The sequence below is a fragment of the Chiroxiphia lanceolata genome, chromosome 5 (assembly GCF_009829145.1).
Source record: "Chiroxiphia lanceolata isolate bChiLan1 chromosome 5, bChiLan1.pri, whole genome shotgun sequence".
Lineage (NCBI taxonomy): Eukaryota > Metazoa > Chordata > Aves > Passeriformes > Pipridae > Chiroxiphia > Chiroxiphia lanceolata.
In genome coordinates, this window is record NC_045641.1 from 31,412,136 (window position 1) to 31,420,384 (window position 8,249).

At 38.0% G+C, this 8,249-nt stretch overlaps 1 long non-coding RNA gene across 1 annotated transcript; it reads right to left on the minus strand.

Annotated features, from left to right (window-relative positions):
* Positions 1-642: 642 nt before the first annotated feature.
* On the minus strand, positions 643-5,782 carry LOC116787436. Its single transcript, XR_004357290.1, has 3 exons — positions 5,736-5,782; positions 797-826; positions 643-665 (listed from the first exon to the last, which is right to left on the minus strand). It is a non-coding gene; the product is annotated as an uncharacterized LOC116787436 (long non-coding RNA).
* Between the last annotated feature and the right edge of the window lie 2,467 nt (positions 5,783-8,249).

Genomic DNA, 8,249 nt, shown 5'->3' on the forward strand with positions numbered 1-8,249 from the left:
TAATGCTGATTAAAGCATTGAAACTTATGAAGTGTTTCCACATAAAAGAATTTCTTTTGTTTAATTAAAAATAAAATTAACTTTTTACTCCCTAACATAAAAGTTGTCAAAAAATTTCTGCATATAACTGTTGTTTTGAATAAATCATAGAATCATAGAATTGTAGAATTGCAGAGTCATAGAATTATGGAATATTTTGAGTTGAAAGGGACCTTTAGAGGACCTTAAATTTAGCCAACTGATCTTGTTGCAGAAGGAAAGAAAACTGGGTGAGAAAATGCAAACTATCAATTTCACAGCAAATAGACAGCATTTCAAGATACAATATTGTAAAGTGCCAGAAAAATATACAGGTGAAGGCCTCATGAAAATCAAGATGGAGACCTGATAACCCAGTTCCTCACGGAATGACTGACTCTGACTTAACTGCTGCAAAATGATGGTGCATGTTATAAATGCATTTATTTCAAAATTATATAAAAGAGAAAGCTATATATTTCAGTACCTTCATAGTAGATTCATACTTTTAGGTTTGAAAGTGCCAGGTACCATACCTTTTCTGCTGAAGAAATGTAAAATGTGTCATCCTTTAAAATTTCCTCATATGGTAACTAGCATGTACATGGTTGAACATGAGTTTTCTTTTATCCTTTAGTCTCCTGGGTCTTGATGTAAGGTGGGTGGGTATCAGGGTGTCCAAAGGAAGAGGAAGAAGAAGCTTTAGCAAATGGAGATACATGTCACCACTGAGGGGTTATGCATGTCACTTGCATTTTAAGTACTTGAAATTACTCACCATCTTCTCTAGATCCTGCTTTATAACCAGCTGCTGTTTAAGAGACTAGTATGATTTTAGTCATCAGTTAAACACCATCATTCATCCTTAATTTCTATCCAATTCAAGGTTAATCACAATTTCTTGATATGTCAAGGAACAAAACAGGGCTGACTTGCTTCTTAGAAGAATTGGGTACCTTAGAGAGTAAAATAGAAAAGTAAATGCCTAATAATTATTTCATTCAAATTCCATTATCATGAATCCTCTCTCTTTCTGTATATATGTGTGTATATGTGTATAAAAGAAGAGAGCAAAGGAAAATGCCTCTTATTACTTTGACTGCCATATATTCATTCAATTTGGAAGTACCTGAAGGACTTCAAGACTCATGACGTAGAAAGTGTAAAATGTGTTTTTAAATCTTCATGCTCCATCTGTTCTTAAATTAAAACAGCTATTCCAAATTTTCCATTTGTATTCCTCAAAAAGTGACTTGCTTTTCGATGAAGGTATGTTTCAATATGCTCCTTATTTCTTTAGCTAGTTAAATCTACTACCTTCTGTAGCTCAAATATATTCTTAAACTTGCAGCATTTGCAGTGGACCTATGGATGGAGAAGATAATATTTTAGTAAATATGTTTAGCTCTCCATTGTTTATATAAGGATATATTTTTCAAATTTCTATAAATGTTTGTTGTGAAGTCAATCACTTCTTCACTGTCAGAGCAATAAATGTATGTCTAAATGGTCTTTTTCAGGCTGATATTCCCTTGCTCTGCTCACGCCACGAGTCCAGCAGGAGCTGTGTGGCCCAAGCCAATAAGTGTCAAACTTGACCATTAAATCCACCCACACAGCTTTCATTTTGTTCAAAACATCTGAGGAACAAACAGAGACCTGACTCCAGAAGACCTTGTAAATACTGTTGAGAATATTATCTTGAGTCTATCTGTGTGTTAAGTAATAATTGGAACAAATAGTACAGTACTGTTTTGCCTCTTACAGACAGTTTTGAAATACTGTAACCCCTATTTACAGATCCCGAGGGGGAAGAAGTCAATCCTGAATTGTCCCGAAAGATATCTTTTGCCTTGAAGTCTACTTAGAAATGTTTAAAGTTAACGACAGTTTTTGGAAAACCTCAGCTATCCATAAGTTTGCAGAAGAAATCAAGTGTAGGGGCTCTCTGTGTCATCGTATTTGGTTTTCAGATACCAGGGGCTGAGCATTGACAGCTTCTCCTCTTCTTAGTCTCTCACTTGTCTCCTCGAGTGGAGCTGCACTGCTGATTAGACTCATAGGCTTCCCAGAAAGCAGAGTGGAGAGCAAAGATGCACAGGAGAGCTTCTCTGCTGTGGGGGACAGAGAACCTGCCTTGACTGAAGCTCCCCTTCCCAAGACTTGGTTTTCTGTTTTAACTGATCACAGTTTAATGCAGAAGGTAGAAATGATGCTGGGAGTTAGAAGAGGAATTCAAAGTCTGTTTCTGTCACACTAAGTACTAAACTACATAATTATATGTCCTTTTGGTCCCTTATTTGCTACTGTAAATCACAGGTTTAGAGACAGGCATCAACTCCTCACATGTCTCTAATGCTTGGCTAAATATCACCTTGCCTCTGCGTCAAGCAGTCCTGTATCACCAAGATACTGAAACATGCATCTATCTTATGCACACATTTAAGAGGATAATTTAACATAATTTTTCAAACAAACACTAGAACAAGAAGAGCTCTGTAGTCTTGGGAGGTCAGACAGAAAATTAATTTCAGATGTGCCTGGTTTATTCCTCAGTGGCTTGTTTCTTCGATCTAGGAAGACACTGAACATCTACTTCTGTACCTTCTCATATGCAGTCTCATCCAGCTTGCTTATGCAGGAACGGTATAATTCCAGAGGTGCAAAACAGACATGTAGCGAAATCAGTTGTTTTAATGAAAGACTCCTGGGTAAGCCATGTTAAAAATGCAAAGTCAGTTTGGTGTAAATAGTGTAAGTCAACCTGGATGTCCATTGTTTCTACCAAAAACCTTCCACATTTAAACTTCTTAGTTTAAACTATTTTTTCTCCAAAATTGTTATCCCACTCCAATGGTGAGGTAAAAGGTGTTGGTTTAAACAACTCAAAGACCAGAAAGAGGACAGATTCACACTCAGGAGTGGTTACCGCAGTGGGAAAGCACTTGCTGCAGAGAACAGCTCCTTGTCCATGCTGCCCAGCATAGGCCTTTGCCTTGCTGGGATGCCTTCTTGTATCTCTCTGTAGGTTTCCCATCATTCCAGCTGGTGATCCTACTCTCATTTGTAATTCCTGTAGATGCATCCTTTAAAGACCAAGGTATTTCGTAACTCTTATGTAACACCAGTGATATTATCAGAAATAATAGGTTCCCTTTCCTTTTTAGACATGTTTACAAACCATTTTTTAAAAACACTAAAATCATTGGATTGCTAAGACAATTAGAATATAAGCTATTGTTTTAGAAAAAGGAAATGTCAAATACAGCCAGCAGGACACCTAGCAGGAAACTCGGACCCTAATGTAAATTTTAAAGTTAAAAACAGAGTTTCTAGGTAGAGATTCAGTTTCTCCCTTTTAGGGCTCATCTACAGTAGAAGGATACAAAATAGGAATATCTCATCTGTGTTAGGATGGCCACACAGTAATCACCTCCTTTGCTCACTGGTGGAGGAAGAGGTGGAAACTCTTAAAGTAGAAAAGAAGCTCTTGAAAACAGTTGGCAAGTGCTACTGGTGAATAAACTGAAGATGGAGGATTTTGCAAAACAATGGAAAAGAAGTCAGGAGTTTCACATTAGAAATAGTCTTCATTTAGCACAACGACAACTTTGCATCTGACCAAAACACACTCTGCATGTTTGATGCAGAAATAGACATGTTTACATTGTTTAATCAAAGATACATTTTGGTACATATTTTTCATGCAATCTGCAGGGTTTGTGGCTGAAAATCTTTGGAATACGTTACAACTCTAACAAATGTTTCCATACATTCAAGTAATCTTTTTTAAAGCAAAATCATTCCCTGTATTCCTTTGCCACTGGCTTTAATATGTGGCTGTGTTGGAGAGGCTATGCATGTCCCATGTAGAGGAACTGCTAGTGCCTGGCTAAAGTAGATTGGCATAGGCGAGTGTGATCTGGCAAAGAGCAGATCCTTTACTAATGAATCGGCACAAGCAGTTTGGTTTGGACAGAAACAAACCGTAGAATGCCAGCACAGCAGGAGCACTTCCTCGAATACATCAGTGGTATTCCTTTCTATATGGCATGGCTGCATTCTTTCCAAAAATTTCTAGGCCTGTATTCTTACTTTTCAAAGCATTTTTAAAAGCATACAACCCTCATTCTGAATGTCCCACAATGAACAAAAAGGGATGTAAAAATTAGAAGCATAAAAATATTAAGATCACCAATCATGCAAAGCATGAGCATAGATGGTAACAGTGTCCCCTGTACTTAAAATATACATGTTGATGTTTTTTTCTGGGGAAGCAGATATGTTAAACAGTCTTGTTTCCTCTATCTTGGTAATTAAAAACAATATTTTTTTTCATAATGTTTTATTTCCTCTATAACTAAGCACTAAAGTACTACCTACACTATTGACATGTACTAGATTTCAGCTGCATCAGTAACTGGGGCTCAGTTTTGCCTATTTCAGCAGAATGTGATAGAAGAATCAGAAGTAATATCAGAAGTAATACAATAACTGAGTTATCTTACAGCATTTCTGAGGCTATGGATAAATTCTGTGGTCATCATGTGTGAAAGAATAAGAAAACAGAAGGTCAACAGAAGGTCTACTTATAGTAGAGTGGTTGTCCTTCATGTCCCAAGGCAGGAAAGTGCCAGGGAGTTGAAACCTATGAACCCATCTCCACCTTTGTGAGGGACAGCCACAGCACACACCCAGGGGTGTGGTGACACTGAGCATGTGCACCAGCCCGACAGCCTCACCGTCTAGGAACCACGGTGGTGCTGGATCAGGGGTTGGACTTGATGATCTCAAAGGTCCCTTCCAACCCAGCTGATTCTATGATTCTATGATTCTACTTCCAATTTACTCAGCACTTTATGAATGGCCTTGTTTACAGAAATGTTTGAAAACTTTTAATCAGTCTCACTTCTTTGCATTTAAATTACATCTCTACCTTCATAAAATCTCTTTTTTTTTGAAAGTTCCCTTTAATACAGAGCACTTCTGTATATCAATAATTACTTTTTAGTAGCCCAAAACAATTTCAGGAAGCAAGTAGTGAACTGAAAAAGTTTGCATTCATTAAATCAGGTGATTCCCTTGTTACATTCCACCAGGATGGTGTTCACATTGGCATATCTATTTTAATTTATATTCATTCTCTGAGAACTGTCAGCAACATCTGATGGACTTTGGGGTCCCTTCATCTGAAGATCCCTATGGGCACTATTGGCCCAGGAACATCTATCCTCTGCAGTCTGGGAGGTCTCAGAGGAAGGGACATCAGGAGGAAATGCTCTGCAGGGTCTGTCTTACAGATGCTGCTTGACCTCATGTGAAATGACTAGAGGGACCAAAATTACTTGGTACACAAAACCATCACTACTTTGATAATAAACAACTCTGCTCCATTTTTAACGTTGCCCCACCCACACCGCACCCCCCAGCTGACAGATAATGCAGTTTATTTGTTCTCCCATTACATGAATGAGATGAATGGGGAAAAGAAATGGCTGTGCATGTTAAGGCTGGCTGTGAGACAGAACCTTCTACATACTGTGCATTTTTTTTGTTGTCATCAATGCCTCCCAGATTTCTAGACATCCTTCAGTGGCTAAAATCCTCTTTATCACTTGGATATTAGTATTTACAAAAGTTTCAATCTGATATAAAGCTCACCTTTGTGTAAGCGTGGTTAGGTTGTTTTGTTGTGTTTGGTTTGTAGCTAACCTTACCTGCCAATGAGGGAAGTGAAAGGTCACCCATGAGCTATTGAATATTTCTTCTGGCTGACAGGGATTTCAAAGAGTAGAGAAATTCAACCAGTTAGAGCCAATATACTTAATCCAGTTCTCATTCTGTCATTCCTGGAGCAGTAAAACAGAACAGCTTAAGTGTTTTTTTTTTAATATTTTTTATATCAGAAGTCTAGATGTGGGACATTTATGGTAGACACCTTGGAATTTCACTTTGCTTGTGGAGCCACTGGAATTGAAGCATCTTCAGAGTGTGATAGATCTCAAATTGTCCCTCGCAGTAGTGCTTAAGAGCATCTGTTGAGCACAGAGTGCTGACATTAGTAGAAAATTCAGTCTTCCGTGCTTTGGTTTGGAAAAGAGATAGTTACCATTCAGGATGAGAGAAGACACCTTGGAGAGAGTAGTTTAGAGGTGAAGGCAGTAGGGGACTCTAATCCTGCACTGGAGTATCCTGCAAAGAAAAGATGATGCAACCAATTTCAAGGGTGATTTTCTTTGTTATTATAAAAAGCGGATATCAAAGCATTTTTAATTCATCTGGAATTAAAAGATAATTAATTTAATTTTCTATTTTTTCCATAAATTTATGAAAAGCCTGCACCCTTCCCAAGCAACATGGTTTCTCTGATTCTATGTGAAAAATGAAGTTTCTAACCTGACAGAGCATCAGCTAGTGGGAGCGTGGAGACTCAGCAGTAGTTACCTCCCACTCTTTTGAGAAAGAGGATTCACTGTCTTTGATTTTGTTTGTCTTGTTTTTTCCACTTTCTCCCTCAACAATTTTTCCACCACTTAATTCTGCTTTGACATCTGTATGCTGACAGAGAAATTAAGATTGATGATCTGTCATGTTCTTCTGCTCAGAGAAGATGAATCAAAGTAATTGTCTCACTAGTAAATAAAAATAGCCTAATTTTTTTTTCTCCCCCCACTCCTTCAAATAACATGGAACAAAGGAGTTCAGGGAGCAAGGAATGACATGGAAGGCAGTTGAATGTAATATGGTGGTGGTGGTCGCTAAAAAAAAAGGTAGCTCTGTGTATCTTGCCAGTTTGCTCAGACTGAGACTTAGCTCTCAGCTTTGGAGGAACTAGCTGAGTTTTTGAGTTCATAATGTAAACAGCTGCCAATTTGCTTTTGTAACCAGAAGTAATACAATTTTAAATACCCACGCTTTATTTACTTTTGTAATTGATCCTGCGTATATTTCTTGTCTTCTTCTATTCAATGTCAGTTAAGGAACATGTAATCATTGGAGACCAAACTATAGTTATAGATAATAAAACCATTTAGTCTGCCAATTTTTTTAATGGAAAATGCCTCAGAAAGGTAGAAAAAAAAACCCAGTAAAATAAACCCATACATAAGTATTGGTATAAAAATTGCTACTATTTTTAGAGTAGCATTTTTTCATATTTTTGGAAGATTTCTGTTGGAGCAGTCATATCAAGGATGATTTACTGCAGACATCAGACTGCAGCAGCATTTGAGGGATCCCACCAGAAATACTGGAAAGAGCAATCTTGGGCTCTGTCTTAGGTATTGTATGCGTTCTTGTATCTCTAGAAGCCAAGACAGTGGTCAAAACCCTTAGGAATTTCACTGTGCTTCCTGCTAGCAGAAAATATCCTTGCAGTCTGTAACACATTTTAAATTTTCTTTTTGGTCTTCCTTTCCAAGATGTGAGAGAGTTTCCAGGGATTGGGAGGCAGTGTGTTAGTGTATGCTGCAAGTCCTCCAGAAGGAATCCAGTATCCATTGACCTCAAAGGGGTGGTGAGCAAGCAGGGAGGATTCTGGTCTCCTATTCCCACATCTTCACGTAGTTCAGCATGCAGGTACACATGGTTCGTGTGTACTTGCACTGCTAAATTATGCTTTATTTCCAGGAAAACTGTGTTGTGTTCTTACATCCATTTCACTCACTTGTCCCATTCTGTTCTACCCTGAAGCAAGGCTGAGTTGCAGCTCCTGCCTGCCAACTGCACCAAGAGGCTTCTGATTCTCCTCTGTCCTTCAGCTTTAGGCATCCTTGGTGCTCCTTAGGTGTCTCTTGAACATTTGTTCTTGCCCTTTTCCAAACTACTATGATCTCTGAAGCCACTTATTAAAAATAATCTTTGTTTTTTACAGAAGTGCATGAAGACAGTGATGTTTTAACACATAGTTGAAGCAAAAACCTATCTGTGTAGATGTGATCCCTTGCTAGCTAGCTGTACTCATGTAAAAGTACACTTGGAAATTTACTAAGGTTCTTTAAACATATTTGTGTTTCCAAGTAGAGGTTTTGATGAATTGCTTCACAGTCTGATCATATGCATCTCGAGGACAGTAAAGTGGGGTCTGATCAAATTCCATTTAACATTTCAAATTCTGAATTAGTGCTGACATCTGCTGTTTATTCTTGCTGTATACATGTAACACAAGGTGGGGAATTGTTGCCAGTGTGCTTTTTGCTGACTCAATTTCATGTTTTATTTCTTACAAGGTA